Source organism: Halyomorpha halys, unplaced genomic scaffold (assembly GCF_000696795.3).
Source record: "Halyomorpha halys isolate HHAL.00 unplaced genomic scaffold, Hhal_1.1 Scaffold1350.1, whole genome shotgun sequence".
Classification (NCBI taxonomy): Eukaryota; Metazoa; Arthropoda; class Insecta; order Hemiptera; family Pentatomidae; genus Halyomorpha; species Halyomorpha halys.
The window spans coordinates 46,387-51,697 of NW_027113576.1; the positions used below are offsets into that span (position 1 = coordinate 46,387).

General features: G+C 32.5%; 1 long non-coding RNA gene across 1 annotated transcript in view; it reads left to right on the plus strand.

Annotated features, from left to right (window-relative positions):
* The window catches only part of LOC136796669 (uncharacterized), a 22,131-nt gene extending 17,653 nt beyond the window's left edge, over positions 1-4,478 (plus strand). The window contains exon 2 of the long non-coding RNA XR_010844420.1: positions 3,928-4,478. This is a non-coding gene — a long non-coding RNA (uncharacterized lncRNA). The remainder of the gene's footprint in view (positions 1-3,927) is intronic.
* Positions 4,479-5,311: the final 833 nt, after the last annotated feature.

Genomic DNA, 5,311 nt, shown 5'->3' on the forward strand with positions numbered 1-5,311 from the left:
ATACAAGCTTAAACAAATTATTCTAAAAAAACTAAACTGTACACCAAATTATATAAAAATATTAAATAAAACATTTCTGAAATTAAAAGTCCTTGTTGCAAAAAAATAATAAAAAAATAAATAGTAGAGGAAAAAAAAAAAAAATTCTATTGTCTTTGGATTCGAACGGACGACCTAACGGAGACAGTAAAGGAGTACACAGCACCTTGACCGTGAATTATAGAATTAAGATAAGACCCCCTAGGGGGAATTACCGACTACTTGCGCTTTCACTGGTAAACGATTGTCTATTAAAATTGGCTAATTTTAGTTAATAGTTTTACACTTCCACTATTTGAAAGTATAAAAATGTTTAGTTGTTTACAAACTCACGTTTCATGAAGTTTGAGAGCAGAATTTGAGATCTATCCACTATAACAAAGTAACAAACACAGAGCGAAGTGTATATCGAACTGTACCTGCGGCCATGACACATGAGACTCGACCTTCTAATTTAAATTAATGTTTCAAGTATCACCAATGGGCGGTTCCTTCCCAAGATTTTCAAGTGTATATGAACCATACAACATATATACCTATTGTATTATTTTGTACAGTTGTAAATTACATTAAATAAATAATAAAAAAAAATGTTTATGTTTCATTGTATAAACTTGTAATTTTCTATTTACTTTTTTGTACATGTGTTAAGTTTTTGTATCTTTTGAAGTCTTGCAACGTGGGGCGAAACGTTGGCTCAAATAAAAATAGTACAAAATATTACTGTTTGAGTTTAATTTGACCGCACCCGGACCATATTCCAGACCTTTCCAAATACTCTAAAAATAATACCGAATATGAATACAAAGTTCACTTTTTTTGTATTTTTTAAAAAATGCCGTATTTCTTTATAATTTACAATGAGGGATCAACATCAGATCAACAATTAGCATCATCATTTGTATCAATGACTCAACGTACTAAATAAAACTCGTCAAACTATGCAACATAGTTGCCGTTGACTGCCGAACGCAATACAATAGCAGCAGCACTTCACTTCTGCGTGTCTTGGATCCATAACAACATAAAAATAATTGCAGTTATTTAAAAAAAAAAAATTATCGTACTAATCATTTAGTATGAATTTGTAATGATCTATCCTCTACTCTATGTGCCAAAAAGGTATGCCTCGGTCGGACGAAACCAGAGTTGGGCAACTATGAAACTAATAGCTAAAGTTGCCATGGATACGATATTTATTTATCAATGGTTCATTCATGAATAGGGGTCGTATCCATGGCAACTTTATCTATTAGTTTCAACTATTGCTAATTTTTACAACTTTTAATCTATAGGATGAGTTATACACGATTACATAGTTATTACTCCTAATTATTCTTCAATTCCTAAATTTATATATTTTTTATTATTTGTTTATATTACAACTATACGTTAAGCAAATAAGATCAAACTAAATAAGCAAGATCAAAATGGAGTGAAAAAGGCATGAAGAGAAACTACCCATTGGTAGCACTCTAATCATATTTCTACACCAGAAGGTCTCCAGGCCATCTTCTTTTTACCGCCTCAGAGACTGTCAGTAAGAAGCAAGGTTAGAAACTAGAGGGTTTAAATGGTTAGGGTGTTTGAAATGGAAGCATTGATATCTGGTTTGGGCTCGATCGGTTACATATGGAATATTAAAACCTTTATGGATGATTTTAAAGATGAAAAATTAAGGAGCATTGAAGATTTTACAAAGGATTTTTGATGAAAAGGATTGGATACGACGGGAAATGGAAGGTATAGTTGAGCCCTAAAGCTCTCCAACATTTTTTTTTTAATCATTTATTTATTATTATTTACAACTGTATAACATATATACAACAAGTAAATTTGCTGTAGGTGAGATAGTGACATGATACAAACATGTGGAGAATTAACCCAATGATAGAACTCCAATAACATTTCTAGAGGAGAAGATCCCGAGGCCATCTTCTTTTCAGAAGCCTAGGAGGATTATTAGGTAATGAAGGAGAAGCCAGGTTAGAAACAAGTTGATTTAAGTGGTTGGGAAGTTTTCCATGGAAGGAATGGTATCGGGTGTCGGCCAAATCGACAAAATATGGGATATTAAGGTCATGATGGATGGCTTGATTTGTGACAAAGTAAGAAGCATTGGAGGATTGGATTCGGGAGGAATTTGATGGTTTAGTGGAGCCCCAAAGCTCCACTCCGTATGTCCAGATTGGCCTTAGTACAGTCAAGTAGATCAGTCTTTTGTAATGAATTGGAAGTTTAGACCGTTTGTCCTGTAAGTGCTGTAAAAGTCAAAATCGGCGTTCAGTTTTTTCAGTCTTGTGTGAGGATTCCAGGTAAGTCGTTTGTCCTGTTGTAGTCCAAGGTAGCGGATCAGTTCGACAGGGGTATAGGTGATTTTATGGGAGTAGTTTGGATTTATTTTAATCCTCCGATTACACCATTCTTCGAAGGCTGTGATATGGGATTGAGGAGTTTGGGATACAATTAAAGGGTTATTATTAACAGTGAGCACACATGTGTCATCGGCATACGTGGTGAGGGTGGTGTTAGGATTGGTTGGGATGTCAGCTGTAGAGGATTGGTCAGCAGTTTCCTGTCTTTTCAGTCAACCCTGTGAAAAACTAAGGGGTCCTACCCAGCCTCAAGGTGGGTAGCTTTAAAAAAAAAAACCTTTGGTGGAAAAATCTGTAGTTAAGTGTGATCCTGAAAAAATCAACTCTTCGTGTAGCTGCCAAAGTACTGAATTGATACAGGTTTCATTTATATATATCCTATTAATGATTTCCTTGTAATTATACTTTTTGCCCTCAATTCAATTTTTTTACGGGTATTCTACTGATTGGAATTGTTGAAATAATTTTTCCTTTTTATTTTAACAAATTTACATTCACCTTAGATAAATTTCAAAATAAAAATAAATATATCAGCATTCAGAAATTATACTACGGCTTCTGGAACCCGCTCTCCTTTTCTCATAGTAAAACAGGAAACTTAAAATATTAGAGTAACCAAAATAACACATGAAATTATAGGAATAAACAAATATTGACAAAAAAAAAAAATGCTCAAAAACTCATTTATTGTTATAAAAATACAATATAAGACAACTAAATGTTATTTGAATATACAACAAAAACTGTGTAAACGTCTGAAATTCGTCCAACTCCTCCAGAAGGTTAGTTTGGAATTTTCCTATGAGGTGTTTCGTTTAAAAATTATGTAAAATTTTATTTATATGTTATTTTCAAGTTGTCTTCAAGTAAAATTAATTCGATTAAGTGCTCGAACTCACAAAACATTTGTTTGAACAAAATCGATACACTGATTGTAGCAAGTAACACTTCAGCACAATTTACAAGAATAGCACTAATATTTCATTCTTCTTTTTAATAATTTTATTTAAAATAAATATAAATACATTTTGTTAATGTGTAGTGAATTTCAAACAAGTGTTTAAGAGAGGAGCACGAAATTTTTCAAGCTTGTTTTGAGTACTTTACACCTTTGAAACTAGAACTCAAAATTGCTGTGAGTATGAACTGTATATTGTAGGACAATAAAATACAATGTAGCCATTCTATGATATCCTCGTATGTAATTTTAGCCGTCTTCGGTTGTAGAACATCTGATATTTTCAGTTACATTTCTGTGGGAAGGACTACTGCATCTTCTTGCAAGTGGAGGTGCTGCTATCTAGCAGAAACTGAGGAAGCTACAGGCTGGTGCTATTCAAATTTTTAATTATACAGAAAATCATTTTTTTTTTGTTTCTGGTAATCCGATGTAGCTAAAATATGGCCCAAAATGAATTTACCTGTTTATTACTGAAAAGCTCTCAATTTTCTAATTATTATTTTTTTTACTCCAATTTCGAAATTATAATGTATTATTTTATTCTTTTTTTAGGGATTGTACTTGGCTAGACAATTAATTATTCCTAATTTGATTAGGAATACAGAATCTTACATCTGAGGAACATAGACCGAATTGGGTCCATTCAGAAGCACTCACACATGAGTAATTAATGTCTGAAAGCCCGTACTTCCAATAAGTACATATAAAATTATATTTTAATTACAAGCAGAAGACGATCGGAGAAGGGAAAGGGAGGAAAAGTTGCGTTGTGTGATTAGAAGTGAAAAACACTAATAATTGAAAATTATTCTAATGTACCAACGTTTCGGCCGACATTTTAGGCTTTCTTCAGAACAACAATTGCAGAATCCCAAAATCACATTTATGTGTCTTGCATAAGTAATTTTTAATTAAGCCAAAACTTTGGTATCATCATCATCATCATTTTTAATGTTTTTCATTTCTGACTGTAACCCCTTCCCTCTCTCCCCGATCATTCTCCCATAAAGATCTCCGGCGAACAATAAACACAACATAAGGTACTTTTGAATTATATAATATGCATAAAATACTCTATTAAAAATATAAAATTGAAACCATGACTTGTTTTATGTTCATTACATCATCCTTTTTATCTTAACCCGTAAGTCTTCACGTATTATAAAGCTGACAATCTTAACCCCTCCTAGCTTAATACGTATTATCCATGTTCAAATATGATTTATCTCGACGATTAAGATAATTCGTAGGAATTTATATCAAACCACCTCCATACCACGTTCTTAACCAATGGTTCAACTCCTTGTGGTACCCTTTTTTATAAATAGGAGAAATGAATAAATATATAGTTATTAGTCCTTATAGTTAGAAGGAAATGTTTAGAAATGCGGTCGAGAAGGAGGAAAATATAGGAATAACTATTTATTTATTTTCTGCTGACGTTTCAGCCTACGTTGTAGGTCATGATCAGAGCTGTTGGGTGGAAGTGTAAACAGAAACCCTTCAAATCACAATTGTCTGAAGGGCTGCTATGCGTTTTGATCTTACAAAAATGAAATGGATTGTTTTTATTTTCAATACTGGGGAGTAGTTTCTGTTTCAGATCAATTAGTTGTTTTCTCTGTTCAAAAAGATATGGCAGTAAGTATAAGCGCTTCTATTATTATGTAATGATTTGTTATTATATTAGATCTCCACAAGAGTTTATCTGACTGAATCAAACCTGTAGTTTATACCAATTGCTCGCCTGTGGTTGCGACTCCTAACTACTGTTATAATAATTAATTATTTATTATTATAATAGAGATTAATATTAATAACCATTATAATTATGGTCGGTTTTTTTTTACCTCATTGCGGGTTGAGTGTCTGAAGTGATGGACCTAGAAGTCCAACCACCTTCATATATTTTTTTTATTTATTTATTTTCTTTTAT